Raw genomic sequence first — 18,925 nt, forward strand, 5'->3', positions numbered from 1 at the left:
TAGGAGGATTCAGGAACATTAAGAGGATCAGGGATAGAAAGATGGAGACTTCAAAGATGGGTCATTCAAAAATATGTTAGAAGAGAGGAGTAAACAAGTAGACGTCCACTAGTGAGGTGTAGATCAAAGATTATACCAAAAGAAAGGATTCTGTCCCAGTAACATATCCTGTGAGAACAAGTGACTAGGATCCAATAACTACCTAAGAGGAAGCAACAGGACACAGCTCCCTCTTTAAATGGGTGCTGAGTCCTTGATTATGTTATAAGAATGTCTTGGACACCAGGTATTAGTTGTTTTAATATATATTGAATTGATAAACTAGTGGTGTTCTGCTTATCTCTAATTCTTATAAAGCGTGCCTCCATGTGGCAGCTGTCATAAGTGACAATTCTGACAATTAAGTGCCAGTGCTAATCACCAGAAACCACTAGTTCAAATTAAGAAATGTCCCATCAGAATTTAACCTCGTTCTCCCTCTTCACACCAAGGGAGAGAGAAAACACGAAGAAAATGCAAATAGAGATAATGGCGTTCCCAATTTGAAGTTAACTAGATCTTTAACCAAAACCATAAAGTAAACTGCATTTAAAGTCAAACAAAACAATTTGCTACAGGTGAGCCATATGTTGGAGTCCAATTGTATTCAGTTTCATTAAAATAGTTTACTAGTTATTGGTAGAGTCATACATTTCTGAAGCACTCTTTTTGATTTTTTTATATTTGTCCATGTTTTATTCGTTCAAAATAAATTGTTTTTTTAATAATTAATTCAGTAGAGATTATCGTATTTCTTTTAAAATTGTAATTTGCTTGAGGTACTTCCAACGTTCACCTGTAGTTTTTAATACATGAGTTCCAAAGACGTGTGTTTTGTAAAGTAAAAAATATTGCCCCAAACTGAATGAATATGCACAAATTCATCAAGAGAGAGTGAAGATTGACATGTTTTAATAGGCATGTAAACATACTGTTTCTGTGCTTGTATTTTAGTTTCAGATTTACTTAATAGTATGTAAAAAATATGTTGTACTTCCCCAAATGAAAACAAAATTCCATCTAACAAGGTAATATTTCTTATACATACAGAAATCCCAATGTAAAGCACTTATCTCATATATTGCCTGATAAAATTCACTCCACAAATGATTACTTTACTCAATTCCTTGATTGGATAATTTTAACATCAAAGAACCGTCCATTTAATTTAAGTAGTAAAATTGTATTTTGATGTATTAACTCTCGATCAATAAACAAGCAGTTTGGAAATGTAATCAGGAAATGCTTCCTATTGGCTGACAATGTATCAAAGGCAGCGCTTCAAGGCAACAGCATGCTGTAACAAGCAATGTATTACCAGTAGCTCTTACTGACATTAGTCAAAACCAAGAAAGATAAAATGGAATAAGAAATGTAATGCTGGAAGAGCCTTGGGCGCTGTGTTCGCTCCTTCCTTTTAAAAACTGCAAGTCTGTCTTTGATATGATAACAAATATAAACTGTTTAAGAACACCGAATGCAGGGAAACGAAGTCAAGCCTGTCATGAAGTTAATCCATTCTCGAGTGACACACAAATAGGATGAATATCCAGCGGATATATGTTATGGAAATATTTAGAATTGAATTTACATGTATGGAGCAAATTGGAACTTTGATTTTGTGATATCTTGTAAGAGGCATGATCTTGTATTAGCCTACTGTAATCCCATTTAAAGATAGGGATACCCAACAAACTCTACATTGTTAGACTACGTGTAAACTTGTTTGGCCCCAACACTTTTCGAAACGGAAATTACCAAAAGAACACTCAGTCAAGAAGAGAGCTTCTAGGGAAACCATTTATGTGTTTTTCACCAGGCAACTGTACTGCCCCGACTTTCTGCAGCTGTTGCCTTTACAGTGTTAATGCACTCAGCCCATTTCCTTTCAGAATGTACTTGTGTGCACTACTGTCCCAGCCGTGACACTAACAATGAAATATGCCGATTTAATGAAAATGACATAAATGAATATATTGGTAATTGTTAGATCATTGTTTCAGATCATTACTAGAAAGTAATGCCGTGATTCATCTATAAGCATCCATTTAGTATAAGCAAATAGAAAAAATATAAATACTCTCAATTGTTTACAATTTGAGCAATAACTGAATTGAGTGAATTTAGGTTTAAAACATAAACAAAATCATTATTCATTTTATCTTATGAACAAAACGTACATAAACATTTTCAGAATCATACCAGGATCAAAAGCTAACTGAAATATATAGGTGTCTGTGTGTGTGTGTGTGTGTGTCTGTGTGTGTGTGTTTATTTATTTTAAATTGTACTTTTTACTTTCTTGGTGGGAACATCCCAACCCCCACCACTTTTTAAAGTATTACTAACCTGCCTTTACCACTACCCACAAATATATCCTAAACCCATACCTCCCTTTATTACTACCCACGCTAAAGCTTACAATTAATATTTCATTTAACTTTTCTATAAATGAAGAATAGGAACAGCCAATATTTGTGAGATTTTTTAGGACCTAAACCTGTCAAAATATTTTGAGGAGATTCATACTAAGGTGGCTTATTTTTACCATTTATTTATTTAATTGTTATTAGCCTATCCGGCCTTAACAATAATCACACAATAGATATCAATCCCTCGAACTCAATAAAAATCACATTAAATAAAACATCTCAATAAAAGGAACTATGCTTGAATTTGATTTAACATGTGCCAAAATGTATCCAATTTACCATGCATTATCGTAAAACCTGATTTGACCATAATTTACATAAAAACTTAACTTATTCTAGAAAAACATAATGAGTCTAATATTTAAAATGTCTTATTATGGGACGAGTCATTTGGGGCCTTGCGTTGCCTTCCAGCCATTTAATAAAAGCCCGAGGCCTAACCCAGTTTACACTACCCTGCACCGATTTCCCAAGCTAAATAGGTACGGGATAACATAGGCTATTGTGCCTGTGCCAACTGTAGGTGCATTGATAGACGTAATTTCCATGCTTCCAAGATATAGGTTGAGACCTTTGTCACAATGTATTTCTCATCTGAACGCATACATAGCGCTTCCGCCTCCTTGCACTTCCTAACTCCGGAAGTTCTGAAAAGTGGGCGAAGGTACAATTTACGGAGTCTGAGCGTAAAGTGGCATAGTAAAAGGAAGTGGGAAAGTGTTTCCGGACCACCATGAAGGCATGGACAACATTCTAAACTACTCGGAGGAGCGGATTGCCATCTGTTGACCACCGCTGTCACTGGTAGTGTGCCCATACGGAATTTAAAGTAGAGAGCCCTTTTTTCCTCCGGATAAATACTGTCTATGAATGATGCTGGTTTAAGCTCTTGGTTAAACAAAATATACCGCTTGAATAAAGGGCTAAATGACTCGCACATAATCTCTGTCTTTCGCTCCCAATATGCCTTTTTTATGACAGCTAGACTAGGCCTTCCGATTTTTTCTGGATGGAGCCAAAAGTCATCCTGGCCGATAGCAGTCAGGATAGTTGAGATATGTTTGAACCAGGGCAGTTTCCGATGGTTTGGCAGCTTCATGATATCCTTAAGTACATCTCTGAATGGTTTAAGAGTCTCTTTTGTCCAAATACGGATCCAGTATCTTACTGGAGCCAGAGCGATGTAGTCCTCAACCTTTCTCATCTGTAGATCAATTCTTATTGCGTTCATTGGTGTAGCATTACCTAGACAAAGTAATTGGCGTAAAAATTTGTTCTCGGTTACTTGTATTGATGGAATCTTTCTGAATCCCCAGATCTCTGCGCTGTAAAGTGCTGCGGCTCTTGCTTTTGTTTTGTATGCAAGCAGTGCAGAGCTCACGGAGTGATTGCCTGTAGCCTTGGCAAATCTGAGTACTGCTCCGGCTTGTTGGGCCAAGGAAATTCTGCTTTTGTAGATTTGTGGTTTCCATGTCTGTTTTTCATCTAATCTGCAGCCCAGGTAATCATAGGTGGCCACTCGGGCCAGAGGCTTATTATTTACCCTAAAAGTCGATTGCAACGTCTGTTTTTGGTTGAGAATCATAAACTTTGTTTTCCCCTCATTGATTACCATGCTCCTTGAGGTACAGAAAGATTCAAAGCCCCTAAGTAGACCATGCATTGCTATCTCTGTTCTTGCCAGTAATACGGCGTCATCAGCAAAGAGCAAGATAGGTATACTTTCATTGGCTAGTTTTGGCACGTCCAGATTTAATTCCTTCAAAACTTGACTTACTTTATTTATATAACAATTGAATAAGGTTGGGGCCAAAACACAGCCTTGTTTTACACCTCGCTCAATTGGAATTTTGGCCGTATAATCATTTCTCGTAGAGTATCTGACCCTGGCAGTGTTTCCTGTATGCAATAGAATTAACAGCCTTAAGATTTTTCCCTGTATGCCCATGTCCGACAATAGCTGCCATAATGTTTGGCGATTTACGCTGTCGAAGGCTGTTTGGAGATCCACAAAGACCAGGTATAATGGACTGTTTTTAAGGGTGGTGTATTTAGCACAGATCATGTTTAGCTTAAAAGTTGATCTGTTGTACTTTGGCCTCTCCTAAAACCAGCTTGGTGTGTTGATATTAAATCTCGTCCTCTAGCCATTGGTCTAGACGCGACTGAATCAATTTGGTAAAGATCTTTCCAACACTATCAAGCAGTGAGATAGGTCTATAATTGCTCACCATGTCCCGAGGCCCTTTTTTGTGAATTGGAACGATTATAGATTCCTTCCAAGAAGGAGGGATTGCCTCATAATGCCAAACACTGTTGAATAGACGGGCTAGAGCAGGTAACCATAACGTTAGCTGGTTACGGTAAGCATCTGAAGGGATGCCATCTGGGCCTGCAGCCTTATGCGGCTTTTGAAGGAGGATGACTTGTTTAATCTCTTTTTCACTGAATTCCGGTATTAACTTCATTGCACGTGGAATGACGTGGGCTACTTGCGTGGAATTTGTGCTGGAAAATTCGTTAGAGACTAGTGCATTCTGGATTCCGTTTACCGATCTAAAAAGACAATTTGAAGATGCTGCGTGGGTCTTTTGAAGAGGAAATACTTTGCTTAATCTTTGATTTCTGCCTCCCAGCCCTTGAGTGAGGATGTTTGGGTTAGTGGCCATCCCTGGTTCTGTTTTGGCCACTTCCTGATACAAGGCAGTAAAGTGCTTTACCCAAAGTTGAGGGTTAATATTCAGTTCTAGGTTTTTCGGGGGGCCTTCGCATCCCCACCTGACTATCTCCCAAAACTTTTTGGGGTTCCCTGCCGTTATTGCTTGCAGTAAAGTTTTCCAAAGTTTATGTGGAAATATCTTCCTTTTGTATCTTAATAATATTTTGTACTGTTGCCTACATCCATGAAAATGTTGCTCGTTGGAATCATTCAAGTGCCAGTTCTTCAGTGCTTGTGATAAGGTCTTTTTTAGCTTTAAACACTCTTCATCGAACCAGCCCTCCATCATTTTAGGATTGATTTGAGGATGCTTGATCTTTTCCTTTTTTGTTTGCAGTAGCAGATTATTAAAGTTATGCAGGAGGGGTATAGCGTCATTATCTGATGGGTTTAAGAACGTGCTAAGTAATGACAACCAGGTTTGGCTGGGAACACTCATATAAGGTTCATCCTCATTTGACCTTAATATGTTTTTCCTGTTTGGTCTCATAGTTATTGTTAGGCTATTTCCGTTGAATGGAGACTCCGCCTTCCCTGGGCTCGCGTCCGGATGGACTATCTCCATTAGCAGTGGGTCGTGATCACTCTCGATTCTGTCCCTTATTTCCATATCGATGACATAATGCCAGGCTTCGATGTTTATTGCCATATAGTCAATTATGCTTTGCCTTTTTCCAGTTCGAAAGGTAGATTTAAAGGTTTTATCTGACTTTGTTCTCCCATTTAATGTGCGAAGTCCTCCTTCTATTAATGCTTCAAAGATTAATTCTCCTTTCTTGGAGTCATTACAGCGTTGGATAAGAGGCGTTGGGATATTCCAAGCATAATCTTCCTCTGCTACTTGTTCGTCCCAGAGGATAGAATGAGGTTTAGTGTTCTAGGTGGCTTATTACAGAATGGAACTTTCTGGAAACATCTGCAGTTCTCCCTGACCCTAAAGGCTATCCAGAAAATGAATAATTTAACTGGCTTTCAGTAAACCGATTTCCTTATCTGTTCCAAAAAATGAAAATGCACTTAATAGCATATTTATGAGAGGCTTGGCATAAACCTTTCAACCATATTTAAGGTGCCCTTTCCTGCACAAAAACAAACCTGCATGCAACAAAGGCACCCTTGCACCATGTTGCAATGGTGCCTGTGTTGTCTTTAGGCTCCCAAAAAGGCACCAGCACAGGGGGAAAGGACAGGAATTTGCTGTATGCCATAGATACAGTGCACTCCTGCCCTTTCAGTTGACACAGGGCAACACAGCAAGGTGACTTGCAGTGCTGCCATCAGCCAAATCCCCATAAATCTGGGCCTTAGGACAGGAGAGCAGACTTATATTTTAACCAGCTATAATGTAGTTTGTTCAGATTTGCTCCAGGTTCAATATTTTGTTCACTATTGGCTATCTTAGAAATCTTATAAATCTGCACATTTGTACTACTTGTCAATCTCTTACTCTGGTGGGTGTAATGGAAGCTGGTAATATTAGAAAGACTTGCTCTGATGTGCAGTAATGCAGAAAATAGAGACTATGATATTGGGTTAAATACAATACCTTTGCTGCTTTGCATGGGTGGCTTTGTGGTTCAGAGTAGATCTGGAATTATCAATGATGAGGTTATTAATTGCCCAGAAGTCACACCCACAATTGATGAATGGTCTCAAACGTAATTTGGTAATGGAACTTGACATGTTATATTAGAGCTGCTTTGGTTAAGTGCTTTAAAAAGAATATGGGTCTTGGGTGTTCCACAGTTTGAGTGAGTGAAGGATCTGAGAACATATATGATAGTTAATGAAACGTGTATATAATTATGCAACTCATTATTATAATCTATACCTGAGACTAATATATTTCTAGATGCAATTTACAATTTTGAACATGTCCCCGGGTAAATATGGACTTTGATGTTGGATGCACTCCTGTTGTCCTTTCCTTTAGCTGTCAGATAATGCATTCTCTAAACAAGCTATTGTGATTGGAAGAGATACTGGGTGCTAACTGAAATGATGAAGTCTATATATTCCTGAAATGAACTTTCAGAAGTAAAAATGTTTAGAGAGCAAAACTGTTAGCAACTGCAGAAATTATTATGAAAAATAAGGCTGTTTAAGTAATTTCACTATTTATTCAATGTGGAAAGCAATCAACCTTGACTGGAACACAGATTATTTTCATGTGTGACAACTAAAATCTGAGTTGATTATAATGTTGCAGAATAGAAATTAATATTGCCAATCTGTCTTCAATATGCAAAGTATGTCTATGCATATCTATTACTTTCCAAATCTGCCTCATTGAAATGTGTGTCCAATGAATCGGATTGCATCAGTGCAATTTGGGTATGGAGATTATTGCCCTTATTTATAGGCAATTGGCGTAGGGCAGAGCCACAAGTCAATGTAAAAGGGCAAGAATGCAGTGTATGTCTGAAATATGGTGCATTCCTGTCCTTTCCCTCTGTGCAGGTGCAATATTTGATGCCTAGTGACAATGCAGGACTCTGGGGTAAGTGTGCCAGCATTGCATGCAGAACTGCTTTTGAGCGGGAAAGAACACCTTCCTGCACAAAAACAATCCAGAGAGGCATTTACCTCTATGTGTGCTGCAGAATGCAGCAAAGATAGATTAAGGAAAAAACAAAGAAAAATAAAAATATTTCTCCTTGTTATGCCATCCCTGGGGAGGTGTAAGGTTTTGGCGCTGTCCTAGCTTTAAGTCATTAAGTAAATCTGGGGCAGCGTCAAAATCCATTGGTTTTCGATGGAAAACCCTTCTCCAACACCCATGGAATGCCCCCCTGGTGCAGAGTAAGGCAATGCAGCAACTTGCGCTGCTTTGCATTACTCCATATCTATGAGGCCATGAAAAGCCACTCAAAATGTCTTTGCATGGCCTCATAGATACGGTTGAGAGACTTGCACCACCAGAGCATCACAAAAGGGACCTATGAGTCATATAATTTGGCACTGCATACATTTGCATTGGTTTTAGACAAATGTGTTTCAAAAAAGTAAAGTACTGGCAAAAAGCCCAAAACAATCCAAAATCTCTTTAGAGAAAAACAGATGAGCAGATAGCATTTAGCTGCCAACTAATGACCTATGCTCGAATTACAAAATATACCAAAATTAAATGTATGGGTAGGGCAATTAGTTTGAAGCAGGATGTTTTTGTACACATTCAGTGTGAAATGTGAATTCACCTGAAATTCAAGGAGGCCTTGGTGCCACTGTAATTCATATTTATGAACATCGAACGAAGAGTAGGGAAGTGCAGAGTATAAGGCAGTGCTGCTTGAAAAGGAGGATGACAGAATGTAAGAAGTAGTGCAGAATACACACATAGAGTGAAAAAATGGAGCACTGAGTTCAAGCTTTATAGGCAGACTTCAGAGTGCCTACACTGCTTATACTCTCCCAAATTACATAATTCATGACATGTTTGATGCCAGCATTGATAATATTAGTGTTGACATCTGAAGTAACATCATTTGCGACAACACTGAGCCTGGCGGAGGCATAAGTGATAGTTACTTCATGGGACTAGTTATAATTACGTCTGTTGATAAACTGATGAATTTTAGTGGGTATTTTTTGGTTTAAAATGGTATGTTACAACTGACATTGTCACCTAACAATAACATAACGTCAACTTTTGTTTTTAGTGAAACAAAATCTATCTATCTATCTATCTATCTATCTATCTATCTATCTATCTATCTATCTATCTATCTATCTATCTATCTATCTATCTATCTATTTTGTAAGCTACAAGATAGTAGCACCCCGAGGGGATTAATGACTGTTTATTGTTGATTCACAATACAGCTAATGTGTTTCTACTAACACAGTCTTGATCACAGCTGTTAATCCTTTTTAATCGTCATCTTTTATAGTTCCTTTACCACAACAATGTATTCTGGTACCTATAGCTTGACCCAACCACCTTAAGAACTAATGTTATCCCAACCTTATTTCCAAAAATGAATTGACAAATAGAACTCAATTTTTATACACAATTCATCACTTCCAAATCTGTATTCATATGGCATATTAACCAATTTTATCTTTATTTGACAATACCTCTACAGCCTTTAAGTGAGGAAATATTAGAGAAAATAAAAATTGGACTACTATGTTCCTTCAGTGGGAGCCCAATCTACATAGTCCTCAGATGCCTATCATTTATATGTCAGTGTCAGTACAATTATATCAACCTTTGCGAACACATTAATTTTCAATCATTATATATTTACAAAAAGTTCTTCACATCATAATACAGGCCATTCAGGCTTTTTGCTTGAGTCTAATAATGTATCTATCTCTATATATGTATCACTCTAGGTAGTTATAGTTAGGACCTAGTTTCTGTAGAAAAAACATTTTTTTACTTATCCATATCTTTGGCGCCGCTTGATGAAATCTACACAAAACCTTCCAACAATATTGACAGTCAGGTCAGCTGTAGTCTGGAATGTTTCAGGTTGATCCATCCTTGGGGCAGAGACAAAGGGGGGCTCCCAAAACACATTTTTCACATTCATTATTCCATAGAGATTTTGAATAGCGATAGCTCCAAAACTACTGGATGGAATTACACCAAATTTGGCAGAAAGGTAGGCCCTGGTCCAGAAGGAAACCCTTGTTTTGTTTTGGTGTGAGTTTGTTCAGCAGTGTTTGAGAAATTAAGGGTAAATCAATTTATATACCTAGGGATGCAAAGAATGTGCAACCCCTCCCAATCTCGTGCTGAGATCTGATTGGCTGACAACTCTTCATCAAGGAAGTGTTGTCCGCCATCTTGGGACTCGGCAGCCGATTCTTTTTTAAAAATATTTGCTACGATTCACAGCAGATCTGGCAAAAAAAAATAATAATTAAGTGCCGGCTTACATCAGTCTTTTTTTTAAGCCCTTGGGTGGGCCACGTCCCAGGGGCATTTGTTTTTCAGAGTGCAAAGGGGCTGCTTGGCCCCCCTAAGCACTGGGAATCACCACCTCCCTGGGGCTAAATCAAACTGGTGTGGGGGAGCCCCGTTATCCTCCCCCACTGCCCCGGGAACCACCACCTCCAGGGCAAATAATGTACTATGAGAAGGGGTCCGTGTGGGCCTCCCACGGCCTGGGGACCACCATCCCTGGGGCAAAAATGGATTGTAACATGGGGGAGGCCCAATGGCCTCCCGCACAGCCCCAGGGATCACCACCTCCCGAGGCATTTGTGCTCTTGTGTGCAGGGGGGCCACAAGGCCCAATGGCCTCCTGCACAGCCCCAAGGACCACCCCCTCCCCGAGGCATTTGTGCTCTTGTGTGCAGGGGGGCCACAAGGCTCCCCTCCTCCCCTGGGCACATAATAATGACAATAATGTATCATTCCCTAAGGCTATGCACGTTGGACACGGTCCGCACTGCCCTCCTCATGGAGCCACAGATGGCCCTGGGGGTGCCAACTCCTGGGACATAGCTGTTTGTGGTGGCTTAGCTGCAGTTTTGCAGCTACAGTCAAGTAACCGCAAACACTTTGGTTTTTGACAGCAGGACCTGTCAATCAGGTCCCGTTGTCAAAAACCAAAGCTTTCGTCTCTCTTCCCTGCATGTGTGAAGGGACCAGAGATGAAATGCTTCAGCAAGCAGGGAGCTGCTGTTAAATGGGGGTGAGCAGGAGTTATCTTAGCTGTGTGGCTCCCTTTCCCTGACTAAAGTGAGGGTCCCTACTTGGACAGGGTACAAACCACTGCCAAATTGAGACCCCATTCATATATATATATATATATATATATATATATATATATATATATATATATAACATAATTGGGCTGGGACCTGGGAGTTGGGATTCCCGGGGCCAAGATCGACCTGGGGAGGAGGGGCGTGCGGCCCACCCCAAAATAAAAAAATAAATGTATAGGCTGTCCCCTGAGAAATGGGGTTCCTGGGGCTGAGATCAGCCCTGGGGAGGGTGGGCACTGGGGGATGGGGTCACCCCGGGGTATGGGGTTCCCGGGGCTGAGATCGGCCTGGGGAGAGGGCCCATGTGGTATTGGGTTGTTATAGGGCTTGGCTTCAGGGAGTCTGAGGCCAAACATCGGCACTCATAACCAAAGACTGTGCACGGTGTTGGTTGGATTAACGTATAGTAATGAAAAGTACTTTACTATAAAATAATTCACTGAAAAAAACAAAGGTGATAGGGACATTATAGTTAGGAAATAGAATTAAAAACCTTAGACATTCACTGCAAAAAACAAAAGTTACAGGGACGTTATAGTTTGGTTCTGAATTTACTCGTACAAAATGATAGAAATTCAGCAGTTATAGTTAGAGTTCTTTCAAGCAACTATAACTCACACCCTAAGTAACTATAATTTGCGCCATGCACTGCTAATTTCCCCAATATGTTACAGCACTCATGACAGCTGCTATAACATCATTTAAAATATAAATAAAACATTATCACTCATATTATTGAAGAAGAAACTTTGGCCCTTATGATGACCCTGCCGGTCCACTGACCGCCAGGGCCAGTGTGGCAGTCTCACTGCCGACAGGCTGGCAGTGAAGACCGTTACATTTTGAGTGTGGCAGGTTGGCCTCTGCCATCCCGCCACATCTCTGTTCAGACAACCAGGGTGGTCGAACCTGCTGGGCCGCAGATGTGCATCTCCGACCCGGCAGTCCACAGAAGACCGCCGGCAGTATTAGGAGCGGGCTTGACACCAGGGTTTCCGTGACAGTAGCACTGCCACGAAAACCCTGGCAGAAAGGCTATAGGTGAAAGGGAATTTCTTCCCTGTCACCGGTAGACAATTCCCCAACCCCCCCAGCAAGCACAATACCCCCGCCCCCTTCCAGGTACAGCGCACAACTACCCCCACCCCTCACACCCCCTACCAGGTACAGCGGCCACCTCTCCTTACCCCACACCCCCCTCCAGGTACAGTACCCCCCACCACCCTCCAAGTATAGTGCCCTCTCCCTGCATACATTCACATGCACACACACACAGATACCCACATGCACCCCTCATACACTCATTCACCAACACTGACATACACTCATCCATCCATACACGCATTCACCACAACACTCATACTCGCGTTCACCACAACACTCATTCATTGCAACATTCATACACACATACACACACACTTACATTCATACACACACTTACTTCAACATTCATACATGCATTCAACCACACATACACAGACTCATGCACACATGCATACATACATGCGTGCACACACACATACACACACCCATGCACACACACAGACAACACCCACTCACACATGAACACATGCATACACACATATATGCACACATGCAGATAACACCCACTCACGCACGCACGCACACACAATAGCCCACACCCTCTCTCTCCCCTCCCTTGTATGATGCCTGACTTACCTCGTCTGGTGATGAGGTTGTCCGGAAGGGAAGGGGCACTTCCACTGCTGGCAGCGCTTCACCATCAGGATACCACCAGGCCATATTGCAGGTTGTAATATGGCTGGCGGAGTCCTTTTGGCGGGCTGGGCCGGTGGTGAAACCGCTCCTGCATCTCCGCCCACCAGCATGACTACTGCTGGATTTCCACTAAAAATGTGGCGGGAATCGAGCAGTACTCGTAATATAGTGGGCGGAAGACCGCCAGCACTGGCAGATTTCTGGTGCCCGTGGCTTTGGCGGCCTTGCAAAAAGACCACCAAAGTCATAATGAGGGCATTTGTGACGAATCATCCAATAGCACCAATGATATAGACAAGTCAAAAAACACTTTTTCAGTAGCTACCTACTGGTGACCACCGGCAGTACGCAATATGTATAAAATATAAATATATATATATGTATATATATATACATATATATATACACATATACACACAGACACACACTCACATACATTTTTTAAGCACCTTGTTATATGAGAAAAGCCCTGGTACATTCTACCATATTTCCGTCGATGCTCAGACTTAGCGATATGAGTATGTTGCTCCAGTAGTTGCCTTGGACAGACATGATAGTGACACTAGTCCTTTTTAAATATCACCCAAACATTGTACTGTAAGTTGATCTCTGACACTTTTGATCAAATGGTTCCTGTAGTTGTCTCAAAGGAAGAAATATTAAGTGATGTTGAATAAGACTGAGTGTAGCATACTGGTTATTATAATGTGTTTTTAGTTTTTTTGAGATATAAGCACAGACACTTTACAGTAAATCTGACCAAATAGAGGTAATATGCACCTGTGCAAAGTAATTAGGTACTCTAACATTTAATTAGATGATCGTGGTCCACGGTGAAGAGCAATACCATGGACATGTAAGAATTATTGTAATGCCACCACTTGTTATGCTACAAAAGTGACTCCTCAATAAACATTTGGTTTGGTCATCTAAAGAAGTTCATTTCTGGTAATTCTAAATAAAACTGAAAATTTAAGAAATGTTCTTTAAGACAGGAGTATAAGCACTTTATGGTACCTTTGGGGCAATAAAAACAATGTGTAAAAAATAGATTCTTTACCTCCTAAGATTTCTTCTTGCTAGAAATGGAAATGTTTTACAATTCCTTTGACGGTTATATGTAAACTCCTTTTAGGAAGCAATGAAAGTGGAAAAATTGTTGAAGAATTAAAAGAGTTGGTATTGCATTGATTGTCAGTCTGCCACGTGCCACCATATTATTATGGATGCCTGTACCAATAATCAATATATTGCATAATGATACATGCCACTTCTCAAGATTAAAAATACAATGTTTACCTCAAGTGCAGGGATTCCTCTGATAAACGAATCAGAATGACAAAAATATTATGAACTTTAACAAATGGAATTCTCACAGTAATGGTTCCAATGTTAAAACAGCAATGTTTGAAAGGTTAGCGGTCTATTTGATTTTAGAAGGTGTAGTAGATTGGATAATTTCACTTTTAAAAGACACTCTATACTGTGAAACGATATGGCCAATTGAAGGCTCCAGCTGTAATGTGTTGCCATGGTTGCTGCCACCTGGTATTTGTTAATGGAACGTCACCCAGAGGATTGGTTGGGAGTTAAGGTGGGGAAGTTATGTTTTGCCTAATACATACATATATATATATATATATATATATATATATATATATATATATACATATGTACATGTGTGTGTCTGTGTTAGTGTGTGAGTTAAACTCCTGCAAAAGCCCTTATGTACCCACCACTCACATACAGTGACTCAGTCACACATGCATAAAACCATTCATACACCCATTTACTCACCTATACATCCACCAACATTGTCATTTACACACCTATGCAGACACTCTCACACCTACTCACGCACCTATACAGCTATTCATGTGCTCAGAACTCAGTCAGTTATGCACACACTTACACACCCATACACGCAGTCACCCACCCATACATCCACTCACATACCTATTCACAAAACCATAGAGCCACTCACACACCCAGTCAGACAGTGACAGAGGAACACACATACACTCACAAATCCCACAGCACTTATGCATCCACCACTAACAGAGCCACTTTCACACACAGTTACACACCAAAACACCCAGCAAAGTCCCAGGAGAAGGGGAAGAGGGAGCACAAGTGTTGCTTTAGGAAGGAGGAACATGACTTCCTGGTCAGAGAGGTGACGGAGCACTAACACCAGCTCTTTGTCACCTCTAAATTGCCAGTCGGTAGGAGATACGCAATATGGCATGCAATAGTAGACAAAGTCAACAGCGTGGCAGAGGTGAAGAGGACTATCACTGATTGCAAAAAGAACTGGCATGATTGAAGGCAGGACTAAGGAGAAACTACCCAGGAACTGAAAGGAAGCACTGCTCACCACTGAAGGACTTAGATGAGCTGGAGGAGATGGTTCCAGAGGTCATCCCGGAGGAGCTGGTCACTCAAATCACAAGACAGGGCAGTGCAGACTACCAAGAACTACCACAAATGCAGGGTGAGTTGCTGGGAGGTAGTATCTGGAATTCCACAAATGGCAGAAGGGGGAGGTACATAGGACATACTCAATGCATGCTAGGGGGTTGAATCGGGACGCTTTCACCCTGAATGAAGATGCTTCATCCCAACCCAAGTCACATATGTACTGATGCTGTGGTTGTGCAATGCACTCCAACAAATACACAACTTGGACATGAGCCACTCACTATGCCTATAGTCCAGTATGTAAATATGCAGCACATTTCCTGGAAGCGACGTCCAATAGTGTGGCTATGGCTGTACCAGGAAAACACTCATTGTATATTTTCAAAGCATCTGATACTACACAACTTGTACATCAGAGACTAGGACTGAAGTCAATACCACCCCAGGGGTGGTGTCTGGGTGGTGTAAGAGGCCAAAATGCTTCCCTTCCTCCTTGTCTCATTGCCCTTCTCATGTGTGCTACATTTTCCAGTACACATTGAAATGCCACCATAGCAAAAATAGCTTGTACATGTGTAGGAAAGGATACCTCTCTGCCCATAAACAGATTATCCCCTCAAGGCAAGCACCTCTTCCTCATGCTGCAACAAAGCCTGTGTTGGTGCAGGGAGAACAAATCTGTGCAGGCTCAGGGCATATTGCAGGGGTGTACCGTATTCCAGTAAACATGGCACATCCCTGCATTTCTAAACAGGTGCAGCGTCATCCAACACATATTGCTGCTTCACTGATCTGTGCCACTTGAGAAAAATCAGGACTAAAGGGTACAACCTGTGGCAAGCAAACCACACAGGGTGAACCCACAACAACTCACGCACAAAACCATGCACAATATGGGAATCGCCACATAATACAGCACATATAACACATGGAGCATGTCTGTGTACATCATGTGTGCAGCTGTACAAGTAGCTGCAATCTCACCATCCGACAAGAAAGAGGTGGTCATTACAACATTGGCGGTAAAAGCCGCTTACCGCCATGCAGAAGACCGCCAACAAACCGCCGATGCCGCGGAATTCCGCCACAGCTATTATGACCCACAGCTCAGAATCCACCAAAATTCAGACACCCACACAAGTCTGCCACACCAAAGGTCAGTGATACACTGGTGATAACAAAACCTCCACCGTCACGCCAACAGAAATACGCCCACACTATCACGACCCACGAATCCACGCGGAAGTCTTTCAACCACGGTATTCCATTGGCGGTACACACCGCCGCGCTTAAAATACACACACATTTACAAAACAAAGCCACATTGGACAATTCGAAATACACACACCTGATACACATACACACACCACTCCCACACGCCCAATACAATATAAAACACACACCCACATCACCCACAAACCCTTACGACAACAAATCACGAACGAAGGCCAGAGAGAGATACCACCATCAACAACACTAGCCTCCACAGGCACACAACACCATCACCCACCTAACTACCACGCACCGCACACTACACACCACTAAATATCATCACACTTATCACCCCACACACCACCCTGCACATCACCTACACCACCCCATGGCATGGCAAAGATACCCCAGGTTCTCGGAGGAGGAGCTCAGGGTCATGGTGGAGGAAATAGTCGGGGTAGAGCCACAGCTATTCGGAGCACAGGTGCAGCACACCTCAATTGCAAGGAAGATGGAGCTATGGTGAAGAATAGTGGACAGGGTCAATGCAGTGGGACAGCACCCAAGAAATCGGGAGGACATCTGGAAGAGGTAGAACAACCTAAGGGGGAAGGTGCATTCCGTGGTCTCAAGACACCACCTGGCGGTTCAGCGGACTGGCGGCGGACCCCCACCTCCTCCCCCACAACTAACAACATGGGAGGATCAGGTCTTGGTGATTCTGCATCCTGAGGGCCTCGCAGGAGTAGGTGGAGGAATGGACTCTGGTAAGTCAAATCTTAACTATTACATCCCCCACCCTACCTGCATGCCATCACATACCCCACCCTCACCCCCATCACTCTAACTCCTCACAAATGTCCCAACATCACAAACCACACATCCCAACACCAAGCCCTGCATGCAACAACAAAGCATGGACACCCATCACTAAAGCATGGCCACTGCACATACCCATACACCCCCCTAAACCATCATCACACAAGGTCCCACACAGGAATGCAAGCACTGGGGTACACGGTCACCCACCCATTGCACACCATGACACACACAGATGTAATAACCATCCTTTTGTACCCCTGCAGGACCCCTACCCAATGTCACCGGACAGGAGGGTCCACACATGTCCACACCACCAACAGAAGAGGCCCATAGTGATGACAGCACCTCTGTCCAACTGGATCTAGATGACCAGCCCGGCCCATCGGAGACCTCTGGACAGTCGGTTCCCCTCACACAGTCACAGGCCACCACAGACCTTCACCCTCTGGAAACACCAGCACAGCACCCACCCAGTGGGCCCATACCTCCGTCCCCAGGACACGTCAATCTGCTGTGTGTCCACCACTACAGGGAACCCAGGCTAACCCACCACCCGAACAACAACAGGGACCTGGGGGCAGTGGTAGTGGGTACACGGTCCAGGGGACGGAGGCCCAGGAACACAGGGGAACTGGGAGGGCTGCTGTGTTACAGGGGGCGGACAGGCCCATGGAACCCACTCTCCACGCGGCCCTCTCCTCCAACATGGGACCCTACCACCACTCCCAGGAGACGATGGCAAAGGTACTGGCCAAGTATCAGGAGACCAAGCACCTGCAGGAGGAACAGTATTTGGGCTTCAGGGAGGAACTCAGAACAATCAATTCCACCCTGGACACCCTCGTAGGGGTGCTGAAGGAAGTACTCAACACCAGGAGGGACACTGTGGCACTACAAGGGGCCCCTGACACGAGCTTGGATGATGAACTGCCCACCATCTCTGCCGGCGCTAGTGGACAGGATGCCCCGCCACAGGACCACCACACCAGCACCCCACCCCCTGCAGAGGGAGAACCACCTCGCAAACGGTCCCTGAGATCCAGGACAAAGACAGAGAACGATGCAAAGACCCCCGCCATGAAATGAGACCACCCTGATTGTCATCCTACTGTCCCAGTTTGTCACCCTGTCCATTCTTAAACTGCCCCAGCTCCACTTCCTATGCCCATATGGGCAATGCACCTGTGAGACTAATAGACTTGACTCTGCCATGGACATTCCTCCACCATCACCCCTCACCATTTTACAACCCCCTCCAAAATTGAGCATTTCAATAAACACCCTTAAAGCACAAAACAATCTGGAGTGTGTCTGTGATTTCGGAATACTGTATTAGCAATAACTGTGGCAAAAAGCTTTTTCATTGGTAATGTCAACATACCTATGCCACACAGCTCTAGTACATGAGGAATCAAAGCAGATGTCACACAGTGGGACCCAACTGTGACAACTCAGTGACCATACACTGGGTGAAAACGACAAACAGTAGAGAGGCAGTAGTGTTTTAGTACAAGTAGTAGGCAGGTCTGTATTCTTACCTGTGTGTTACTGGAAATATTGCTGGATCACTGAGTCCCTGTTGTCTATGTCTTCTTCCTCTGCTTCCTCGTCTTCACTGTCCACAGGCTCCACAGCTGCCACAACACCGCCATCTGGACCATCCTCCTGCAGAAAAGGCACCTGTCGTCGTAAAGCCAAATTGTGAAGCATACAGCAGGCCACGATGATCTGGCACACCTTCTTTGGTGAGTAGAATAGGGATCCACCTGTCATATGGAGGCACCGGAACCTGGCCTTCAGGAGGCCGAAGGTCCGC

The sequence above is a fragment of the Pleurodeles waltl genome, chromosome 4_1 (assembly GCF_031143425.1).
Source record: "Pleurodeles waltl isolate 20211129_DDA chromosome 4_1, aPleWal1.hap1.20221129, whole genome shotgun sequence".
Taxonomy (NCBI): Eukaryota; Metazoa; Chordata; class Amphibia; order Caudata; family Salamandridae; genus Pleurodeles; species Pleurodeles waltl.